The following is a 12412-nucleotide window of genomic DNA, read 5'->3' on the forward strand; positions in this document are numbered from 1 at the left end:
TACTAAGAGATAACATTTTCTTAAAATAAATTAATCCAAACACAATAGATGGTATATAATAGATCACATATCTCAACCAAAATCTCACTAAATTACACTCACTTCGTGTCATTCTCAATTGTTCCGACATCCATCATTGCCATATATACTATAATAACTTCTCAGTCAAATAGTTATAACTCTTAACACCCTTTGGAATGTCACTATACATATATTATCTATGGTTAGTAATTCTGCCTATCTGTGGTTAGCATCAGCTGCAAAATGTGCTGTTGAACTCATTGTGGTCGGCCATAATGATATTTGCTCACTATATCAGTATTTTTATTCAGTGCCATTTGTCTTCCTCTCATACCTTATCCACTGTACCATTTGGTGATACATGGGGAAGAACCACATCTGTATTACTGAGAATGTGAAGTATGGTATAAGTGTTGAGATCGCCACAAAGAATGTCACAGCCCAAAAGGAAGGAGATGTGGCGAGAGTTTCAATGAAGACTTGATAAACATTTGTAGAAAATTTTGGAGGCATTGCTCCATATGCCAGGAGGAAAAGATACCAGAAAGCAATGGAACCCCAGATAAAAATATGTTGTATCAAGGTGAAATAACGTATAGCAAGTGCCATCTGCAAGTTCACCACCCAAACCACGCAGGTATACATTGTCACGCCCAGCATATCCCTTCCGGCCGTTCTTCCCTCCTCATCAAAGGCCTGAGGCTCAATTGCTTTTGTGCAGAAGAAGAATATCATTGTGGCATTAATAAATCCATTAAGCATCCAACTAAGTACTATACGCCAGCTAAAGAGGACATTTTGCACCCCTTCTTGGTATAAGATAGGAAACTGCAAAATTAAACAGAAATAACCATGAATGATCAATCACTCAGCAGATAAAACAAGTTTATGCTCGTTTAATTTACTTCAGATATAATGACCAGGGGGAATTTATCTATTACGCAACATACAAGAGACTACTGTGTTTAAACAGTATTACTAACTTTGAAATGGGATTCCTAGGTGCTGTTAATGTCAGGACAAAATTGCAACATGAAGGTGAAAGCTAAGTTGGTCTAGCAGAAATCAATGCATAGCAGTTGTACAAATTTACGCAAGAGTTTTGCTATCTTTTCTTTCCTTTTATTTGGTGAGTTTTATTGTTTTTTATTTAAATCAAAAAACAGCATTTTAACACGACAACAATGAAATATTTTGTTTCTCAAATATTAATAGAAACATGACAGCATATTAATACCTGTTTGGATCATATTTTTGTCACCGTATAAGTGACAATTAGTGTTTGAGGCAAGAAAAGAGGAAGGAGAAATGTTCTCCATTTTGGAAATGGCCATTTGAAGGGCTTGAGAATTTGAAACAAATAGTCTTAGATGTTAATCACAACTTACCTTCAGGCAGTACCTGGCAGATACATCCTGGTCAAGGACCCCAAGGGCAATTACAGGAAGTGACGAAAAGAAGACACTATAGAGAGACAAAAACCAGTCATTGTATGCAGGCTGTCCAGAGAATGATGCATACACCTCATACAAGAATAGGGTGAATCCAAATGTGATGTTCTTAAAAAAAAATAGCATATCTGCCAGAAGAATAAAAAAGTTAATACAACCATTAAAGCTTTCAGATCAGAACATCCTTCACGGCCTAAATCTATAGAATGGTGAGATCCAGTTTGAGTGGCAATACCATTGATGACATCCTCCGGTAACACCAATGTCCATGTACAAGAAGTAATCTTTCCAAATACTTGAACTGCGCAATTGCAATATCACTAGACATGACGGCCTAGGGGAAAAAGGATACAAATCAAAAACTTTTGCTAAGACAGGATATGAACGTGAAAAATCAATCTTAAATATTGAATAGTATGCCAATTTTTTGGATACCTGCATTCCTTCGACGCCACTGATTCCAATCCCTACGTCTGCTTCTTGAAGCATTCCGACATCATTAGCTCCATCACCAATAGCTAATGTTGTTTTACCAGTTCCAGATTTGACCAGTCTAGTAACCTTGAGAGGAACCAATAATAATAAAATACTTTTAAGAGCTAGCTAGAATAATCATCAGATTAACAAAAAATATATAACATGCCAAACAGAGGGATGCAGAACAGGCTTAAAAATACCAGAGCCTTCTGCTTTGGCGATGAACGGCAGCAGATAACAGATGCACAATGACTTGCAAGCTCTAGAAACATGTTTTTCATATTATCCTCTAGAGCATATGTTAGTGATTTTCCATCAATGATCAGAGCAAATGTCTGCTGGCAAGTCCCTCTGGATGCAAAAAGCAGTTGAGCACCTTCAGATAGCTGATGATGCACACTTTCCCTTGATACCTAAAAACATGAGTAAGCCTATAAATATCAGCACCGAAATTTCAAATACACAGGTTCTCTAAGATGCTTTAAGCTAAAGCCTGATGTGTTGATATTTTTTTTACTAGTCATAGGAGCTAAAGTATGAAATATTGATTTTGAGGAACACATCGCATGCTCTAGAACTCCTGTTTCCTAATATCTAAACCAGTAGCTCCAAAATCCTAGGTTGTTCACGTGACTTGTGAGCTTAAGGAAAGAATTCATGGAGAAACATGTGTATGGGTATTCCAGTATTTGAAAGAAATAACATGCATGGGAAGCTGATTCATACCGAGCAACACTTCAACAAAATGCAAATTACATAGAGCAACTTGGAACTGAACATGGAAACACGAAAGTATGTGCCTAACAGCTGTGGGAGGATAGCAATTCTAAGGCAGCTTCAAATTAAGTATGGTCTGGCTATACAGAGACGATGAGAGAATACTGCAAGTATTAGCTTAGTGGAGGTTGGCTTTGGTAGAGATCTCATGTACTCAAATTCCTAGAAAAAAGACGTGTTCATTCTTTCTCTAATTTCTAACTGGTACCTGACAGAAACTTTGACATCAAGCAACCAACCCCTTCCAAAGAGATAAAGAAAAGTTTGAGAGGGAAAGAAAGAAGAAAAGGAAAGAAACAGAATAAAAAAACCTATAATATCGATTAAGGGTTAAAAAAACTAAGCAACAGACAAGCATGCATTGTCTTTTTCTATCTTCTGGAAGGAAAAATGTAAAACTCCATATAAAAGCAGTTATTGTAAAGCCACTTTATTCCCAAAACTTGAATGTACTAATCCATGAATTATAAATTTAATTGTCAGCATTGTAAAGCACATTCACCCAAAATAAACTCGATGAAAGAAGATCTTATGAGAATTTAGAATATTTTAAGAGAACCATCTTGTTATATGTTCAATGTAATTACGTGGAGCCTTCGATATGCAAACTACATCTATACATTTATTTTACCTTCACAACAGCCATCTTGTCTCCAACCTTTTCTAACGCTTGAATTTCTGGAATATCCAAATGAATTATAATTTGTTTCATTCCTTGTCTAAGCAAGCGACAAGAGAAACTGCATTTGAAAATTATGTCAAACACAAAATCCAACATAAAAAAAAAACATAATCACAATATTGTACCCAATATTGATGGCAGTCTCCATTTTATCTCCAGTCAAAACCCAAACCTTAATCTTAGCTTGGGCTAGCTTGTCGATACAATCAGGAACCTAGCAAAACAATATTGTTAGGCTTATTATCGGAGTCGCATTCCAATGGATATATCTTCATATGTTAACATTTTTTTCTAAACTACCCCATTTTGGAGCTTGTCCTCTACAGCAGTGGCACCAAGAAGGATTAGATTCCTCTCAATCGTATCCAATAATTCTTCAATCAGTGTTTCCCGGTCTTCTGAGACTGAATTTTTTACTTCAGACAATTTACCATCAAACTCCTTGTATTCTTCTTCATCAAGTTCACGATAAGAAAGAATTAGAGTCCTTAGACCTGCATCAGCATATTGATGCACATGTTCCATTGTTTTCTCTTCAAACGTCCTCCCATTGTTGGCAAGCCTTTCAAACATGACACTGCATGAAAATATAAGGCATGTTAATAGGTTGAATGCTCAGTTAAGAACTCCAAAGTATTGAAGGCTATAAATAATTTAATCACAGACCTGTCAGCACCTTTAGAGAGTAGTAAAATTCTCCCTTCTTCATCTTTCACTATCACTGACATTCGCTTCCTTGAACTACTAAACTCTAAAACATTGAGAAGCTTGTATGTCCTGTTAATTGAAATTAATCTGACCCAGTCAAAATTAATTACTTCACATGAAGAAAGTAAACTCAAAAACACAAATAATTATAAATAATAATTGAATTAGGAATAATCTATTTTAAGTAGTAAAGAAATTGTTATTTCTCACATCCTCACTTCTGTAGCTTATAAAGACAAATTTATTAGTAATTGAGGTAGAAATTAAAACATATTAAGAACTAAGATAATTAAAAGTATATCATCTAATTGGGGATAAGTAAAAGGTAAGTTAAATTTTACTAATTGTGGTTTTATGAATCCCATATTATTGCTGGAATTTGGAATTTGGTTCATCCTTCGTTCAACTAACAGTTATCCTAAAATTCTATAACCAATCTCATCTGAATCTGTTAGAAATTTAAGTCCCTATAATTCATAGTTGTTGCTTACATTTTCCTTTTCCTTTGAGACCTTTGCCACTTTTCTAATGCATGGGCCTTAGCTTTTCCCAGACACACAGGACCCAGCTTTCCAAATGCACTGGCTTCGGTGTTTTTCCGAGATGTACTGACTCTAGCTTCTCCCGAATGCATTTGCCCCTGACTATTTTCAGATGACTGGTCCCAACTTTTTCTCAATTTTATGTTTTTTATTTTTAATTTGCGGGGAAGTTAATTATTTTCTTGTGACAAGATAAAAGCTTCGTAAACTTCAACTTATGGACAAGTGTTAGAAATATAAGAAACATTTGAAGGTATTAGATCTTATAATATTTAGAGTATCTACGAAGATCTGACACGGTTATTCTTCTTGTATGTTTTGATTTGCTTCCTTATTTAATTAGAATCTCTATTAAGAATATCTTATCAGAATCAGATTTATTAGAATAAAAAAATAATGTCTATGGGAATAAAATCTACTACAATTATTTGTATTTATTGCAATCAATTACATGAAATGGACTTTATTGTGTAGTTCATACACACGATGTTCAGCATTTCTTCCATCTATTTTTGTCTCTTTCAACAACCACAATTAAGCTAACTTTCCAACACTCTCCCTCATGCTTGTGACTATCGAACTGAAGTGTAGCAATGCAGGTGACCAACAATGGACCTTGGATAAATTCTAATATCATCTTAGAGCTTGGGCTTGAGCCTTATTTAACCTCAAAAACTTGCTCAAGTGGTCAAGGTTTCCACCACGTATACACTCTATTTTATTTAAGTCATATCTCTAGTCAATGTAAAATAATCTCCCTGGAGGCCAAAATTAAGACAACCCCCCAATTGACCACAATTAAAGCAGGCTGGGAGTGACTGCAATTAAGACAATTTTCCAACAATCCCCTCCCGCCCAAGGCTACCATCCTAGAGTGTTGCAATGAAGATGGCCTAACCATAGATCTACAATAATTCTAACACCATCTTAAAATTTGCGCTTAGGACCAGACGATAAGCGTTACATTATTTTTGGTCAACAAAAGTATCCACTCATTTTCAGCTAATTAAGTCACACACTTGGTAATTACTGTAGTTGTAATAGTAAAAGTGTACAAAGTGAAATATTCAAAGCCTGGTAAACCTTGCTAAATTTTACAATTTTTATATGATACAATTAGCCGCTCTCAAAATAATAACAAGACGGTTAGATATATTATATTTATTTTATATTTATCTTTTATTTTTAGTTTGTTTGTTATTATTTCTTATTTATATTTTGGACTTAGTCCATATTTCTTCAGAGGACCCTATGTCAACACACAAGGGAGATTAATCACTATAAAAAAAAAAAACATTGAATATAATGAAAATTATATATGGGATTAATCTTCCTTGTGTGTTGAATATATACCTAGAGTCCTCTATTTATAATAGAAAAAATATGAGCTAAGCCCAAAATACAAATAAGAAATAATAACAAACTAACTAAAGATAAAAGATAAATATAAAATAAAGATAATATATCTAACACCCCCGTCAAGTTGGAGTATACGATTGTATGAACCAAGCTTGGAATAAACTGTATTTCAAATATATGATTTGATTTAAGTGGTGTGCAGCAAACATATGTGCAATCCCAGGTCGACAAACAACTAACAACCGCTTATGGATTGGACAGTGGTGGACAACTGCGAAACTTCAACTAGTACCATAAAACTTCAAGTAGAATGACTTTGAGAAAGGAGATGTCCATAAAAGTGGATGATGACCAACAATGGTAGAGAGCGACAAACTACAATACTAAATTGCCATCACTGATTGATGGGGCCTGTAGTGGCTAAAAGCGACAAAACTACAGGGACTGAACTGCCATCAAGTAAGGATGGGGCCTACAGAGGACAAACTGCAGGGATTGCCATCTCTGACTGGTGGGACTTGCAGTGGCTAGAAACATACTCCCCCTCACCGCGAACGGCGAAAATGACGACGCGCTGATGACAATTCGTGAAAGTGGAAGATCATGATGGTCTCCATTATTCATCAAAGCACCCAAAAAAAGATCTGACAAAGGGTTGGTGAAATTGTTGACTAAGATTTTGAATCTCACCAAAAAATAGACTCCCTGAGCAACCTTCAACCCATGACTTTGGTATTGAAATTCCTTGGTGTTAACCATCGACTGTCCTTGGAGACCTTTAAATAAATGACACCCAACAGGAGCATCACAGTTGCCTAGGTCTAAGTTACAACCACCAAAATCATTGGTGGTGCAGAAAGCCCTTCAAAAGAAGCACAAACAACAACAACACGACTTGCTTGGCTATTGCCACTACTCCCTCGCCAATGCGACGAAGTGGAAACACGAGGTGCGATGGGTGGAATCTGTGGCTGGCACACCTGGAGGAGAATCTAGGGGCCGAGCTGGATCGTCATCGACCCGAGGCGAAACTTGCAGCGAATCTAGTGAGAAGGAAGAAAACGAAGATGCTGCTATGGAGGGAGCGATGGTGGTCTAGCGTGGCGCGGTGTGATTCCGACACCAAGAAAGTGGCGCGTGACAAACACGCATCCGAGGGCAGCTGGAATCGTCGAACTAAAATGTGCTGACAAAGACGACGGCGGACGGCGGTGGACGGCCAACAGTTGACGGTCGGCGGTGGATGGCCGACGGACAGCAGCACCGGACAGATGGTACGAGACAAAAGAAACTTGTTTCAAAAATACTGAAGAAGGGCCAGGTCAGGCATTACAAGCTTGATCTTGAGGCTGAGAAAGACAAGATTACTCATTAAGGTATTTCAGAAAATATGAGATTTTTAAGGTCACTGGTGGCACTGCAATAGAGTAGGAAGAGACTCAGACAACCTGCTCTGATACCAAGTTGAATATAGTGAAAATTATATATGGGATTAATCTCCCTTGTGTATTGAATATACACGGGTCCTCTATTTATAATAGAAGAAATATGGGCTAAGCCCAAAATACAAATAAAAAATAATAACAAACTAATTAAAGATAAAATATAAATTTAAAATAAAGATAATATATCTAACAGATACATTGAGAAGCATTATTTTTTCAATATACGATATTTCAAGCAAACTACCTAAATATTAGAAAAAGATTATTTCTTTTACAATACTAGTGTCCTTGAAGTTCAGTTTTAAGTGTCAAAGCTTTAGGCCAAGTGTTTAAGCCAACAATTCTTGTACAGGACAATTAGTGAGAGAGAAGTATCTAACACCAGTTGGATATTTTTAATGTCAATGACAAAAAAGTGTCAACATTCTAACAACACAAGTAGGAAGAGTTTCCATGATTTATAGCTTCTTCACTAATACCCACGTACACATTGAATTCACAACATGATCCCTAATTTCAAATACCATAATCAATAATAAATAAACATGCAGAAAGGAAAAAATTGCTTTGACCACAGTACCATATGAGGAAGGTAAGACTTTAGGATCCACATACATAATTGTAAGCCAAGGTTACAAATCACCTATGCTATACACAACTTTAGAATAGTAGGTGAATAGTAAATAGCAACACACAATAACACTTTCCTTCCAACATCTTTTTTCATATTGGATGAAATTCATGTGCATCCCAGTTGTATAATGAAAACCAGTGTCATCTCCCACTGTGAATTTGGTCTCAACAGATGGCGTCAGATAAGAGAACCACCCACATTTTGAGATTCACGTGAATTTCACCAATTAGAAAGACTGTGTCATTGTAATATTACTAATATTTCTCATGATAGGTTGGCCAATCCATGAACTGAAAAGTATCACTATCAGACTCCACATTCCTGGATAGCCAAATGATTACCGAGAAACAGAATATAGAATTGCTACCCAAAATTTTGTATTGAAAATTAACCATTAGCATCATATGACAAGTTACTAGGTACCTGCATGTGCCTTTCCCAATGAAAATTAATCCTAAAATATTTTAAGTAGATTAGGATAGGAAAAATGCAGCAGTCAAAATATCAAGATCATAAACAGACAAAGCAATTGAAAACAGCTGACCTTTCAACTTCATTACCAGAAACAGGATCCAACTCATACGTTGACAAGCAATTCTGGGTCCTTTTGTAGAATTTAAAACCAACTTCACTTGCAGCAATCACAAATGCTGCTTCATCTGGAGATTCAGCCTCATATGAGACATTTCCTGTTTCTTCATCCATTTCTGGTATGGCAGTATGACAAATTGCCAATAAGCGAAAAAACTTTTGTATAACATCAGCAAAAGGCTCATTAACCCAGTTCCCATTCATTATCCTTTCGTCTGTAAAATTAAAACCTTTGATAGGCTCTTTTCTACCTGGAGAGTCCCCCTTTTCATTAGATTTTGATTTTAGACCATTAATATGCTCATGAAGAATAGGTGAACCGTTACTTCTTCCGGTGACTTGCTCAACCTCTGTTACACCATGACCATAAGCTACCCCAGCAACAGAACATTTGATGAACTCCATTGAGTTGCAGGTCAGAGTCCCAGTTTTATCAGAAAGTATTGTGTCAACTTGGCCTAGTTCCTCATTCAAGTTTGAAGTACGAGCACGAGCTGGTTTGTCTGCTTCTTCATAGTACATGTGGATATCTTGATTGATGAAGATGCTCTGAAGGACTTTGACAATTTCTATTGAGAAATACAGAGAGATAGGAATAAAGAAGTTATATAACATTAAGGCTGTTAAAGAATGAAATATAGCAGCTGCAGCTGCTCTCTCTGGATCAAAGAAAATTGTGGAACTATCTGGTCTTAGATACCATCTTTTCATCAACCCATTTTTCAGGTCTCCTTTGGTTATGATGCCAAAGATAATAGATCCAACAAATGCAATTAGAAATAAAACACAAAACAAGAAGTAGATAATCTTATCCATCTTCTTCTCAATTTTGCTTCTTTTCGAAGGAGGATCAGTGGAGTTTTGAATAACCTTTGTGTCATGACCGGTAAAGATGACGGCTCCAAACACATAGTCTGTATTGCGAAGTTTGGAGTCTCTTAGAAGAAGTTGCTGAGCAGAAAGAGGGTACTTTTGCTCTTCAAACTCCATGCTTCCAACAAAAGAATACAGATTTGCATTTGGGTCCTCACATTTGATGACAGCTCTAAAATCACATATTTTGAAGTCCTCCTGTAAGGAAGAAGTTACATCCAACCCTTGTTTTAATTTCAAATTTGTTTCACCATCCAAGTTCATGGTCTCAACATAGCATACTGCATCCTCATAACTGGAGGAAAGCAGTAGGAGGTCAGCAGGGAAGAATTCATCCTTCATTATCTTCACTATATTCCCTACTCTCAGATTCTTCCATTCAGTATATTCAAAAATGCCATCACCTTTATGCAATATAACTCTTCTATTGTTCACCTCAATATCCTGTAGAAGCATGCCATTAGCTAAAATATATACCCTGAATTGATAGCTTGCCATATATAGGGAATATTGTAGTAGAATTACGAATAAATAGACACTGTTTTGGAATTTTATATATCTGACTATACTGTCATTATAAAAACTATTAAATACTCTTCATGTTCAGCTAGAAATTGACATATCTAGGAGTCTAAGAGATTCTTTTCCAACAACTTATTCCATTGGTTTAAACACATAACTAGAATAGAGCTGTCTGTTGTAGGTCATGAAAATTGATATTCAATTTCTGTCCTCATATTCAATAAAGCTACTGTGAAATAGAATCTTCCTTAAATTTTACAAAACACTTGTATAGCTCAGTAAAAGCTATTGACATCATTTACGCTATTAAACATTATATGTCTCAGAGATTTCATGAGTAGTTTTAAATCCTGGACGAACAGCTACGCCTAGTGGCTGGCACCAGAAATACTATAGCACCATAGCTACTATTTTGAATTTTCTAAACATTTGTATAGTGTATGCTATATACATATAAATTCTAAAATTCATAAAGAACGTACTGAAAAAACAAAGGCATTCATAATTAACAACAAAATATAATAGGTGTTTCAAACAAAACATTCAAGTAAATATAAAAAAAATACAAGTTTCCTACTAGAAAGGAATCATCAATTATCAATCGTGGTCTTTCAAATTCAAGTCTTCTTTATCATTTTCATTACTACAATTGAAATGCTTAAAAAAGCATTAATGTATCTCTTCAGAGAGCTTTAGCACAGCTATAGCCATGCTATTTAACCTGCTAAGACCACTTTGCTAAGGCAGCCCCTGTAGCAAGCAAGGGCCTCTTTGCACCACTATGCAGCTATAGTGGCGGTATAGCTCTCTATTAAAAACACCTGATTTCATAGACAGTAAGTTGCAAAATAAATGTAAATACATTCAAACACAAGAGGAGACCACAGACCAACGTTAAGAAGAGAAGACCAGTATAATTCAATTTGACTCTACATACTCATGCTGCATAGTTAAAGAAATTTACTTTATAAAAAAAATTACCTGCTTTTTCCTGCGCCAGTCTTCAATACCCTCTTTCACCATAGTTGCCCCAATGATGATAGAGAGTGGAAGGATAGCACTGACAGCAGTATAAGGAGTAAGCTTTGTGAAGGCCAAGATCCCAGCCACCAAGAAATAGAAATTAGCCACCCTCCTAAACTGCTCAAAAAGTGACTTTGGCAAGAAAGTAGCAACCGTGTATTTTGTGGACCTAACAGAATTATCAGCATAATTCAAAACCCCTACCTCAAACCTATCAGGTTCATTGCAGAAAACAACCCTGGAATGACCATGTCCCCCAATCCGCGAATGTTCTCTCTTCAAGGTTGTTCTACCACAAGCAAATGAGTAGATCTTGCTAAACTTAAGCTTTATCATACTCCTCTTTCTCCCACCCCTCATCTTCTTCTATCTAAATGGTATAAGTGATTGATCCAAATTCCAAAATGATAGCAATAATAAAGGCAACAAGGGTCAATAAGGTGGACTAATTACTCTTCCCAATCCCTGAAGCAAAGTCCAACACTAGCAGACAAATCGGTAACCTTACCTAGTCTTAAAAAGCAACTTCCCTAACCACTATGCTTGAAAAGGAACTGAGTGTCACTAGTCAACAAACAAAAACATCACAACCACACAAAAATCGGAACCCCTTTTGGCCTTTTGCCACAAAATTACGCAATCTTGGCCACGAAGGAACGGAAAGTGAAGAACGGAAGAGAAACAAAAGAGGAAGTTTAAAGGATAAAACCTATGTTCTGTTGGGGACAAGCAATGTGAAGTGTACTTCGACAAGTGTGGGATGGTTTACGTAACTGGGTCACGAAAAGAAGGAAGCTTGGAGTTTGGCATGTTAGGAAGGTGCATTTCATATCAAATGCTGCTACTTTCTAACGTTATCGAACAGCACCGTGCCAAGAGAAAATTGAGGTAATATCGTTGTTGTGTCGGCATAGAAGCAAACACCAGAGAGAGAGAGAGAGAGAGAGAGAGAGGACTGACCCATTTCCTTCGGATTTTGATACACTCGGGCCGCTTTTGTTTTTAAATGTTTTTTTAATAATGAAAAAATTTTGTTATTAGTTTTAATAACTTAAATTAATTTGATTTTAGCTTGTCGTTGCTCTATTTTAATTTCTAATCAACAACTTAATATGTTTTAATAATTAAATGTAAGAATTAAAATTAAATAAATTAAGGTTTCACAGAAATTAAAATAAATTTTTCATATTAAAAAAATGTAAAACATATTCAATATTTTCCAGTTAAATTATTCCGCGCGACAGCTTTATGTATATACGTATTTCTCGGAACTAATTTTATACATTTGGATAAATCTGAACTCATTT

General features: G+C 35.9%; 1 pseudogene across 1 annotated transcript; it reads right to left on the reverse strand.

The window, feature by feature from the left end:
• On the reverse strand, window positions 1-12066 carry LOC124829090 (putative phospholipid-transporting ATPase 9; annotated as a pseudogene). Its single transcript, XR_015784131.1, has 11 exons — window positions 11064-12066; window positions 8641-10004; window positions 4075-4185; window positions 3709-3985; window positions 3534-3622; window positions 3358-3466; window positions 2150-2362; window positions 1908-2033; window positions 1708-1806; window positions 1410-1600; window positions 1-849 (listed from the first exon to the last, which is right to left on the reverse strand). The product of XR_015784131.1 is annotated as a putative phospholipid-transporting ATPase 9 (transcript).
• Between the last annotated feature and the right edge of the window lie 346 nt (window positions 12067-12412).

Source organism: Vigna umbellata, chromosome 2 (genome assembly GCF_029865625.1).
Source record: "Vigna umbellata cultivar VRB3 chromosome 2, Vumbellata_1.0, whole genome shotgun sequence".
Lineage (NCBI taxonomy): Eukaryota > Viridiplantae > Streptophyta > Magnoliopsida > Fabales > Fabaceae > Vigna > Vigna umbellata.